Source organism: Peromyscus californicus, unplaced genomic scaffold (genome assembly GCF_007827085.1).
Source record: "Peromyscus californicus insignis strain IS unplaced genomic scaffold, ASM782708v3 Scaffold_10__1_contigs__length_136768540, whole genome shotgun sequence".
NCBI classification, from domain to species: Eukaryota; Metazoa; Chordata; class Mammalia; order Rodentia; family Cricetidae; genus Peromyscus; species Peromyscus californicus.
The window spans coordinates 59,942,465-59,955,126 of record NW_026294391.1 but is presented as its reverse complement, the minus strand read 5'-3'; the positions used below and the strand labels follow the sequence as shown (position 1 = coordinate 59,955,126).

Below are 12,662 nucleotides of genomic sequence, written 5' to 3'. Positions count from 1 at the left end.
CTGCACAGGAAAAGCCTGTCTCAGAAAAAAAAAACTAGCCTTTTGTGGAGGATAAGAAGTGATATACTCTCTTTTGTAACTGCTTCTCAGCTGAAATTAGAATGTTGTTGTCAGGGCTCAGGAAGTCTGGGATGCTGATCAAAGGCCAGGATGGGGTAGAGTACAATCTCATTCACTGCCCAAGTTTTGCTGAACCACTTGGGGCTGGTGCAGGCAGCTTCAGAGTAGCCTGGAATGTTGGCCCAAAGCACAGGCTCAAGTTGGTAGAAAATTCTGTCAGAAGCATCTGCTTTAAAGTAGCTTTCAGGGGCTGGAGAGATGGCTCAGCCGTTAAAGGCTAGGCTCACAACCAAAAATATAAAGTAGCTTTCAGTAAGTTCAGGGCTCATGGCCATTGTGGTGATTTGAATGGAAATGGCCCCCACAGGCCCATAGGGAGTAGTACTATTAGTAGGTGTGGCCTTGTTGGAGTAGGTGTAGCCATGTTGAAGGAAGTGTGTCACTGGGGATTGGGCTTTGAGGTTTCGGAAGCTCAAGCCAGGCTCAGTGGCTCACTCTCTTTCCTTTGTCCACTGATCTGCAGAGCTCTCAGCTACTTCTCTAGCACCATGTCTGCCTGTGGGCTACCATGCTTCTTGCCCTGATGATAATGGACTAAACCACTGAACTGTAAGCCAGCCCCAATTAATTTTTTTTTCTTTTGTAAGAGTTGCTATGGTCATGGTGTCTCTTCACAGCAATAAAAACCATAACTAAGACATGTTGGTACCAGAGACTGGGGTATTGTTGTGATAGGCCTGACCATGCTTTTCTTTGGAGGATTGTGGACTTTGGTACTTTGGATTAGGAAAGCAGTTGAATGCTTTAAGTGGGGATTAATGGGCCATACTAATAGGAGCATGGAAAACAGTGTTGCTGATGGTGATTTGAACTGTGGAGGCCTGACTCAAGAGGTTTCAGAGGAGAAAATATTAATTATGTGGTCTAGAGATCATTTTTGTGATATTTTGGTAATGAATGTTGCTGCTTTCTGCCCTTTGCTAAAAAATCTGCCTGAGGCTAAATTGAAGAGTTATGGATTAACAGCTTTGGCAGAGGACATTTGTAGCTGGAGAGTTTTTCTCTGGGTTCCACCAAGCCCCCACAGTCCCGCAGCCCACTTGTAAAATAATCACTCAGACGCTTATATTACTTATAAACTGTATGACCATGGCAGGCTTCTTGCTATCTGTTCTTATATCTTAAATTAACCCATTTCTATAAATCTATACCTTGCCATGTGGCTCATGGCTTAGCAGTGTCTTACATCATGCTTCTCCTCATGGCAGCTGGCAGTGTCTCCCTGCCTCAGCCTTCCACTTCCCAGAATTCGTCTCCCTCTTTGTCCTGTTTATACTTCCTGCCTGGCTACTGGCCAATCAGCATTTTATTTATTAATCAATCATCCACAGCAGACATTTCCAAACAACTGTGTTGTGTGTGGGTGTTAGTAGCCAGTCTTATGCAGATCTATAATGAAAAAGAACAAGCAAGGAAAATACAAAATGTACAGTTGGAGGAGAAAAGTCACACAGGAAGTGTAAACAGATTAAAGAAAAGCCTGATGTTAAGTGGAATAAAGGGAGTGGTGACCCAGTTAAGCTGCCAACTCGTGAAAAGAAAACATCTGGCAGATCTCTGAGTTCAAGGCCAGCCTGGCCTAAAGATGGAGTTCCAGGACACCTGCTTAGTTAGGGTTTTTATTGCTGTGAAGAGACACCATGACCATGCAACTTTTATAAGGAAAACATTTAATTGAGGGAGCTCAACTTACAGTTTCAGAGGTTCAGTCCATTATCATCATGGTGGGGAGCATGGTGGAATGCAGGCAGATGTGGTGCTAGAGGAATAGTGAAAGTCCTACATCATGCAGGCAACAGGCAGTTGATTGAGACATTGGGCAGTAAGTATCCTGAGCATAGGAAACCTCAAATACCACACCCACAGTGACACACTTCCTCCAACAAGACCATAGCCACTTCAACAAAGCTATACCTCCTAATAGTGCCACTCCCTCTGAGTTTATTGGGGCCAATTACATTCAAACCATCACATTCTACTCCTTGGCCCCCATAAGCTTGTAACAAGATACCAGAACTATTAAAATGAAATCTTTACATTATTGGACAGTTGATACTTGTTAGCTAGAGCTAAGAAACTGGCAGTGATTAAGAGGTAAAATCTTCTGGGATGTATTTTCTGAGAGCACAGAGAAGCTGTGTTCCAGAGGCAGTCAAGGTTGTAACTCGTGCTGGCATCTAGACTTGGTAATGTGTAAGAGTCACCCATGTAGTATTGGTTTTGAAGGCATGAAGGGGTCATGGAGAGCAGCGGAGGCTTGGCACTGTCAGAGACCAGGAAAGACCATTGGTGAAGGTTCAGCCTTAGTAGCAGTTGAAGGGCCCAGGAAAGGAAGGGTCATGCAAAGAAGTTGAGGTTTGGCTCTATGAAGAGAGTCTATAAGAGGCTATTGGTGAAAGTGCAGTCCAGTTGCAGCAAGGGACCTCAGCATTTTGGAGATGCCAATATCATAGGAGGATCACCAAGAACAGGAGCAACAGTGGAGTGGAGCCAGCTAAAGCCAGAGCCTAGAAGACAAGCTGTGTGTGCTGCAGAGGGCAGAGCTGGAGAAGTGACCCAAGCCCTTTGGAGGAGTCCAGAAAATCGTGAATGAATCCCCGATAGTTCGATAGTGAGTTATTTGTACTTTTGGAGTTTGGTTTTGCTTGGTTCAGATTGTGATGGTGCCCTGGTTCTTCCCTTTTAAAGAAGGCAATCCAGGCTTCAACTTCACAGCTTCACACAGTGACCTCTCTAGGTCTCCATTCAGGGACATCTCTGACACATGCCTGTCCTCAATGGCTTTCTTTAGTTGTGGAGGCAAATCCCATAGCCCCTTTCTTGTCAATTTCATCATTAGTAAAAGGTACTATAATTTCTGCTGGGTCTATTCTTGCTAATTGACAAAATCTCAATTTTCTTTTTAGAATCAACTCAGAGACCTTTTCCATATAAGTTTTTAATTTTTTACTCTGTTTATGTGGTAAAAAGATCCATTCTAAGATAATGTCTTCCCCCTGCATTAATATTACTGTAGGAGAATGCTTAGAGGGTAAAATAATCACAATGCAATCAAGATCTGGATCCAAATGATCCACATATGCATCCTGTAATTTCTTTCCTACAAAGCCAATTCTTTCTCAGCTTCAGCTGACAATTCTTTTAGGTGAACTCCTTGTCACCTTTTGAGATTTTGAACAAATTACTCAGTTCATCATTTTTTACCCCAATAATGGGCCATAGATTGGAAATGTCTCCTAGCAATCTTTGAAAGTCATTAAGAGTCCACAATTGATCTCTCCTAATTTGCATTTTTAGAGTCTAATTTTTGTAGACCTATTTTATATCCTAAATAATTAATAGAATCTCCTCTTGGTATTTTTTCAGGAGCAATTTGTAATCCCCAACAAGGCAAAATTTTCTTTACTTCTTCAAACATCCTTTCTTTCTTTTTTTCTTTTTTAAAGATTTATTTATTTATTATGTATACAGTGTTCTGCCTGCATGTATGCCTACAGGCCAGAAGAGGGCACCAGATCTCATTACAGATGGTTGTGAGCCACCATGTGGTTGCTGGGAATTGAACTCAGGACCTCTGGAAGAGCAGTCAGTGCTCTTAACCTCTGAGCCATCTCTCCAGCCCTCAAACATCCTTTCTAAAGTATCTACATTTGAATCAGCTATTAAGATGTCATCCATATAATGATAAACTATAGATTGAGGAAACTGCTTACATATTAGTACCAATGGCCGTCATACAAAACATTGGCACAGGGTGGGGCTATTTAACATTCCCTGTGGGAGAACCTTCCATTGATATCTTTTTTTGTCTCCTAATATCTTTATTCTTCCTCAGATAACCAAACAGTACAAAGTTGTCCTCTTTTACCTATTTTTTTCTTTAAAAACGACCTTTCTACACATGGCTGCCCTTGGGGAGTTTCTTCCTGTTGGAAACTAAAGTTTCCCAAGATGCGTCCTTCCCATCCATGGTTACATGATTCAGATAACTTGACAAGAAGAGAAGAATTCCACTGGGTTATTATCAACATGAACTTGACTATGTCTCCTATGAGGGCAAACACTGATTTTTTTTCTTTTTAGAAACAGAAACCATCCACTTATCAATCCAAACTACGGCATTCATTGCATAATTGAACACATGGAGTTACTACCTTGGGGTATAACAGATGGACACTTCACAACCTAGCTATAGGGTACACAAGTTCAACAATGTGGGTACAGCAACTTCACTCTACGCACACTCGTCATCGCTTCAGGAAAGTACTAGATACAGGTCCATGAGCTACCGGGAGTCTCAGCACAGTTAATCTAAGAGCCAACAACACAGTCAAGAAAAAGGCAGCTGCGATACGTGTGGGCTAAAGCAGCTTACACTGAGCACCACAGGGGCTGGGGGACTTCAGGTCAGGGGAATGACCATCACATCATCACACTGATCATGACCTAAGGAAATGTCCATGCAATCCTAACAGTGGGTTGTTGTTGGGTGAGAAGGGCCAACAGTCATCGCCTTGCTTCTTTGAGCTATTTGACCAGAGAGGGATGGGGAGAATAGGGACAGCCAGGGAGCCTTGGGCTGCAGTTCCATCCACATACATGGCGGTTTCTTCAGAAATCTGTGGCCCATCTGCATGAGTAGGAGGAACACAGAAGTGACACCATCCCTCGGCATCAGAATCACACTGATTTCTCAAAATCAGGACTATTAGTATTCTTGGAATCATCTTGGCAGCTATTTCATGGAAATGTCCTCTGGGTGAGGACTTGTACCCTGGGCTTCTGGGACAGTAGGACTTACAACTCATTGGAGGGGATGACGTGAAAGAGGGTGACATTGTAGAGGGTCTGATGGCCATTGGTCCAGGAATACAGCACACGGTCCTTAGGGTTGTAGTCCAGCATGGAGATGTGGGAATATTTGTTCTGGAAGGGGATGTCAATGTACTTGTAGGTCGAGGCATTGGTCTGGTAAGCATAGTGAACCTTGGTGCCCCCTGAGTAGCCGTTGGTGACATAGAGGGTCCCACAAATGATGAAGGCCTCACCGGCTATGCGCTTGGGGTAGCTGGTGTCCCATGTCTGCAGGATCTGCAGTAAGATAGGATCCAGCTTGCTGATGACAATGTTGCCAGCATTCTAGTTTGTGACATAGATGGCCCAGAGCCCATTCTCGTCCACCATGAGATCGATGTCCACCATGAGATCGAGTGGCATCGTGGCACATATTGTTGTACCCAGCGTAGTCCAGGCTGCGTGTCTTCAGGATCATCTCTGTCTTCAGGTCAAACGTGATGTTAATATGACTCTGGAATTTGTTAAAATAGATGGAGCCATTGTAGACCACCTGGTCCGTGCCTGACCAGGAATGCAGGAGACAGTGCGAGGTAAAATTGTCAGTGTTCATTAAGTCCACCATGGACTTGTACTCATGGACAAAGTGGTTGTTGTGATAACCATCTATGTACCAAACCCTGTTATCACCTTCTGCGGCCAGTGGGTCTGTCATGCAGGACCCAAACCTTGAGCCAGAGGTCTTGACAGTCACCGGGTCACTTATGCCTGTCAGCTTCCCACAGATTAGTTTTTGCATGCATGCACGGAGCCTTTCTTCAAGATTGAACACTCTGCTCTGAAGTTCATCATAGTCATAGACGCCAATTTCCTCTTGCAGCTCGTTAAGCACTGACGTCAGATTCTGGACATCCTCCTTAAACTGCAATACCAATTTGACATCGGCCTTGTACTCTCCCAACACGGGAATCAAAGGCCTAAGTTCATCCATTTTCGCCGCTATTGCCTTGAACTGCCTGACCAGATGTTGCTTATGGCTCTCCTCCACCTGCTTGAACTTGGACTCCAGTCCTATCATTTGATTCTCCATCTTCTCCACGTATTGCAGGTCTCTCTGAGTCTGCCTGTCCAAGACTTCTACGGATTGAGACATGTTTTGCACCTTCTCCAGTAGCTGCCTCAGCTGTTTTGTGTGGGCATCCGTGAACACATGGTCTGCTGGCGGGGCGACCACCGTGCAGATACACCTGCCCTCACTGTCCTGGGCAGAGCTGTACACCTGCCAACTGTCCTCGGGTTTGGTGCCCAACATGCCGGTGCTGCGGAACAGCGTCCCCTCCCGCCCCCCCTCCCCCACTGGCGGCCGAGAGCCGGTGGTGTTGAGGCCCACTAGCGAGGGGGCAGGGTCTGGGACATCCAGTTGGTGATCATGGCCATGGTGCTTAGCACGACCCCAATCTTGAGCAGCGGCACTGACATCACGCCGTGAGTGGCCTCCTGCACCCGCTTCGGCGCTGGCTCCTGCGCCCTGGCAGCCTCAGGCGGTGGGCTCCACCGTCCTGTGCGCCCTGGCCATCGCCATGCCACGACGCCCGGCATTAGGAGGTGATCGGTGGCCAGCCTACACCGCTGCACGTCCCAACGCACTCCGCTGCCGAGAATGGGCCACCCGGTTCTCCCATTGCTATCTCTTAACAGGCTGAGAATTATTATAAGTAGGAACCATGAAGGCAAATTTTTTTCTGTCTTTTTCTTGTAAAGGTATAGTGAAGAAACAGTCTTTTAAATCGATAACTATAAGAGGCTATCTTTTAGGTAACAGAACAAAGAAGGCAAAGGAATTCCAGACTGTAGAGAGCCCATTGGCTGAATCACCTTATTAACAGCTCTTAGATTTGTTATCTTTCTCCATTTTTCCAGATTTCTTTTTTAATAAGAAATACAGGAGAATTCCAAGGGCTGTTGATTCTTCAATATGCTGAGCACTTAACTGCTCCTGTACCAGCTGTTCTAAGGCCTGCAGTTTCTCTGATGTTAAAAGCCATTGCTCAACTCATACAGGTTGGTCCGTCAACCATTTTAAAGGTGCCTTTGAAAGATCAGCAGCTGTTGTGCCCTGTTCTTGTACAACCTGGATAGTAGGTGACTGCTCTTTATAATACCTTCTAATATTTTTCCCAGAAACATATGATAGTTTATTGTTTGTTCCTGAGATTGGAGGAATATTAATCTGGGTATTCCATTGTTGTAATAGATCATGGCCCCATAAATTCATAGCTATGTTAGCCACATATGGCTTTAATTTTCCTCTCTGTCCTTTTGGCCCTATACATTCGACCCATCTCATGCTCTGTTTTACCTGAGATAAGTTCCAGTTCCTAACAGCTGACCATTTACCTCCTGAAGAGGCCAATTTGGATGCCAAGATTCTGGTGCAATTATTGTTACATCTGCACCTGTGCCTACAAGACCTTCAAAGACAACATCATTTATTAGTATTTTTAATTTTAGTCATTGTTCATTTATAGAAGTTTGCCAAAATGTTCCCTTTATGGTTTCTCCTAAATTTTTTGTTCTCTCTTCTACAGCTGTTCAACCATCCAGAGCAGTATGGTTTCTTACAATAGGCATTAGGTTCTTTTTTTTTTAATTTTTATTTTTATTTTGCAATACAATTCAGTTCTACATATCAGCCACGGATTCCCTTGTTCTCCCCCTTCCGGCCCCCCTCACCTTCCCCCCAGCCCACCCCCCATTCCCACCTCCTCCAGGGCAAAGCCTCCCCCATGCGGACTGAGATCAACCTGGTAGACTCAGTCCAGGTAGGTCCAGTCCCCTCCTCCCAGGCCGAGCCAAGCGACCCTGCATAGGCCCCAGGTTTCAAACAGCCAACTCATGCAATGAGCACAGGACCCGGTTCCACTGCCTGGATGCCTCCCAAACAGATCAAGCCAATCGACTATCTCACCCATTCAGAGGGCCTGATCCAGTGGGGACCCCTCAGCCATTGGTTCATAGTTCATGTGTTTCCATTCATTTGGCTATTTGCAGGTTGGATAAAGCACAGGGCATTAGGTTCTTTAATTGCTCTGGGAAGGAGTTTCCTCCATGATGACAGGAAATGACTGAACCAAATTTGACATGGGGGCCTCGCAAAGGGTTATCTTGACTGTCCCTTGTTGGTCTACATTCATAGTCCAATGTCGGCCTTTGCCACACTTTTTGCATACTCCAGAAGGGAAGAGGCATTCTGTTGGGCTTATTCTTAGAAAAAAAACATTGTTTCTAGGAATGCCTTGTTTATAATACCTTTTTAAGTGAACTTGTTTACTGCAGTTGACACACACACCTGACATTTCGATTTTTCTTCAAACCAATGGAAATCACCTCTTCTATCCAAGCATTATCATGGCTATGAGGTTCAATATTGGCTGGATCTCAGATCCATTCCTCTAAGGATGATGATGAAAACAAAACAGCCCAAGAAAGGATACGATGTGCTTTAAACAGCTAAAATATAACTTTCTATTTAAGCTTATTGGATGTAGTTAAAAATCTATAAAGCAAAAATCCACAGAGAAAACAAAAACAACCTGATGCCAACATTTTCTGAATTCCTGTAGATGTCTGGTTTTTTTTATAGTTTTCTGCTTAATGGCCTCTAGGTTGCAGATATATTATTCTACAACATATATGATAGAGAACACTTACTAAGATTTTCAGGTTGTCTGCCTCCATTTGCACACATACAAATTGCTTATAAAATAAAATCTTCTGTCTAAAATCTCTCAGTAATAATTCTAGATATGCTGGCTTAAGATAATCAGAGCTAGACTTGTTAAAGTTTAATACTCCTTCAAAAGAAGGAGATAGGCAGTGTTACGGGACCTTCACCTAAGCATCTAGTCACGCCTTCCAGCTGCTTGTATGCAATTAGGCTCTAATTACATGAAGCTTCAAGCCTTTCTGGAGAAACTAGGGTATACAGGCTAAAAACTAAGAATGCAACAATGGAAAGGCGATTATATAAAGGATCCAGATATTGTCTAACATCCCCTTAGGGAAAAATTGCTTACAACAAATGGTAAATTTATTTGTTACTGTTATGTCTCATGTTATTTCAATTTTTTCAGGAAAAAATTTATATACAAATTAAGATGGCCAAATATAATTAAAGATTAGCTCTTTTACTTCTCCCCCCTTGCTTGGTTCTTGTTTACAAAAATTGTTCCCTTGTGTAAGGTCATGGATATTCAAAACTCTTGCTAAAACAAACTTTTTTTCTCTCAGACTATTGCTGTGGGGGGAGGGCAAGGGAACCTATAAAATTCAAAGCAAAAAAAAATTAGCTTAAAACTTGTAGCACAAAGGTTAATAATTAAAATCTATATGTAGGTAATTTTAATTTGCTATTGCATGCTAATATGTAACTTGAAATCAACCCTGGTTATTTCCTTTTTAAAGTAAGGAGACTATAACAGGTCCCCAAGATATTTTTGATTAGTATAGATTTTTTTATATGATGATTTTTGTCCTGAAACTTTTAAATAAAAATCAGCATATGGATTTTTGGGGTGGGGTTTTTTGTTTATTTGGTTTTGTTTTTTGAGACGGGATTTCTCTGTGTAACTTTGCACCTTTCCTGGAACTCACTCTGTAGACCAGGCTGGCCTCAAACTCACAGGAATCCCCCTGCCTCTACCTCCTGAGTGCTGGAATTAAGGGCATGTACCACCACTGCCTGGCTAAAATAGTGTCTGTTTAATAAATAAAATATATTTGATAAATAAAGTTTATAAATTTCTAAAGTCTGCTGAGATTAATAATAACTTAAAGATATATGTCTATCCTCTTTGTCTTTGCTAACTTCATTAAGCTTTAACTATTTGGATAAACTGAGTCATACAAGAAACAATAATATTCTGTAATGGTGAACTATAAAAGAATAAAAAGATAGGGCTTTCAATCTTTCTGTGGATTATATTTATGGTTTTATAAAATTCTCAGTCTCTCCATGGGCTACATTTATGATTTAATATTTTATTTTGACACTAAAGGAGCTTCAATTCAAAAATTATAATTTTTAAGCCTTAAATGTAAGTGGGATAAAACTGTCAAATCCTAATCTTATTAAAGCTGCTAGCTTCTTACAAACTATTAAGGATAATTAGGACATGCAAGTTAATGTTCAGTCATCTTATAAATCATCAAATTCTTTAATGTGCTCAAAACTATGCTTGTAATCATGCTAAGTACAAATGTAATTCATTTTCAGAGACAAGCTTTATTTAGCCTTCTATATACGTTTTCAAGGGTAAGCCTAAAGCAAATACCTAAAAACAAGTAAAATTTGCTTAGTTCAGATATACTTAATAGATAATGATCCTCAAACTTGTCAGAGATCTGCTGAATATACCATTCAAAATGTTTACTGGAAAAAGCTTACTATGACAGACAAACCCCAGCTTTTAACAATGACCCCAAGGTCTCCAAAGAAGATGATGGGGCATGACACCTCCACCTGGATTATGGTAACTCTAACCAGTGGACAAAACTTCCCCAAATGCCTCATCTGCTGCCAGGACCTGTACCAAACTGTGGACAAACAGGATCCTGGAGAGCTGATTGCCCCACGTCGCCTAGACAAAGTAAGGTAAGTCCCCCAAGTTCCTCCTCCAAAGGAAAAGTCTCTCAGATCTTCTGGACCCGGAGGCTGAAGACTGATGCTTCCCTGGGACCTTTGCCCCCAGTGAAACCATCAACATCACAGGAGCTTGATGGGGGTGACCAATTAGGTAATGGGTAAGTCTCTTGTCATTTTAACAGATACATAGGCCATTTGGATTATGCTTCCTGTTATAATTTATCCTTCTCAGATCTCTGATGACATTGATGGCTAGACTAACTAACTTTGTCAGCTTGGGAGCAACAGGCAACCAGCTCCTTCCCCCAAGGATGCAACCAGCTTGTTAGTTCATTTCATATGTAAAAATCAGGCCTTGTGGTTTTTCTAGAGCTACCAAGTCTCCTGATGAGAAATGCAGACTGGTTGGCCTTGATAACAGGCTTCATATTAAACGATATACCAGTTTCAGATGTAACTTTTTACTGTTCATTTATTTAAAAGAACTTGCTTTTCAATGATTGTTCTCAATAATAATTACTCATGCTTCTAATAAATAATTAAGATAAGAAAAGGGTCTAAAGTTTATACAAGCTCTGAGGGCCTAGGAAATGTTCTAAGATGTATAAAATTCTGAGGATATAAAAGCTTAAGTAAGTTCTGAGGGTCTAAGAAAATAATTTAAAATATGTAAATGCAAATTGCAAATGTATAAAAATGATTTAAGGTTTGTGAAAAATTGGAAATGTTTCAGATTTCTTTACCCTTTCTATGCCATTGTTACACTAAGATCTCAAAAGCTCAGAGTTTTTAACACTCATCAAAGGAGTTCTGATAAGATGATAGACTCTGACTCCTTACTATTCAGTCACAAGCTCAAAATTTTCAATTTCCTTCGGTTGTCTTTTAAGTATAGACTTAAAGGTGCTTTTCATCAGGCTAAAAAATGTTTGTCCAGTTTATATATATCTGGCTCTCTGAACAGAGGAAAAATATTCATGCTTTTTAACCCATATCTTTTGCTATGATTCAAAGGCATGAGTATTCCAGCTGTCTTACAGACGCCTGTTGACTGCCTTTTCTACAATGTGGATTTTAGCACAGATTACAAGCAGTGGTAATGCTAATATATCTAAAATTTTTATCTTTTTGTAAACTAAAAATTCATGTAAGCTTCAGGGAACCAAGGAGGTCATAAGACTTGGATCCACCTCTCAGAGGTCAAATGTACTCCAGATAATTACAGCCTAAGTTTTCCCACCTACCCATACTTGAGGATGGGATCTCTTTCTGTCCCCTGGTCTTTGGATTCCTTCCTTTCCCCCAACTACCACAATAATAGGCCTAAAAGTTCCAAATGTAAGATTTTCCTTTTAGTTTCCAAACTTTAATTTCTATTCCTAGTCTATGTATTTGTCCCAGCAGATTTCCAATCAACTAAAGACTGGAAACTGCTCCAAACACACAAGCCTCAGATCCTTCAAAAGGACCTTCAAAAGCTCTGGACTTGAAGCCAATGTAAACCAGATGATTCTGACAAAATTTCCTACCGGCTTGAGCCCCAACTTTGGACCAGCATTCCAGACTGCTCCAAAGGTACTTGCACTAGCCTCAGATGGTTCAACAAAACCTAGACAGCCAACAAGATGTACCCTGCCCCCTCCAGGCCTTTGACCAGCATTCCAACCTTCCTGGGCCTGACAAAACTGTCCTATTTCAGCTGAGAAGCAGTTTCAAAAGAGACTATGTCACCCCTAATCATTAACACAAGGCTGAAATGTTAGGTTCAAAGAGAACCAGTTCCTCTCTACCAAAGGAGCCACTTCCCTACCACTGTCAAAAGAAACAAATGGCTGTCTATGGTGCTTATTAGCCTACCAAAGTTCATGCTGGCCTCTAGGCTCCTTCAGTATTACAAATGCTTGATAAAATCATAGGGTTACAAAAAAGGTTACTCAAGATGGGGGCTGGGATCTTATTGAATTCCTTAATTAAAATATGAACCTTTACCCTTACATAAATGTGAATCAGTGATTTGATTCATATGATCTAGAACCAGTGGGGAATGTTATGGCTAAAGAGGCTCCATCTTATGGTTAGGCATCCAATTTGATACCTACTAGTC

At 41.8% G+C, this 12,662-nt stretch overlaps 1 pseudogene; it reads right to left on the bottom strand.

Moving 5' to 3' along the window:
* Nucleotides 1–4,917: 4,917 nt before the first annotated feature.
* Nucleotides 4,918–6,393, bottom strand: LOC128115140 (noelin-like; annotated as a pseudogene).
* Nucleotides 6,394–12,662: the final 6,269 nt, after the last annotated feature.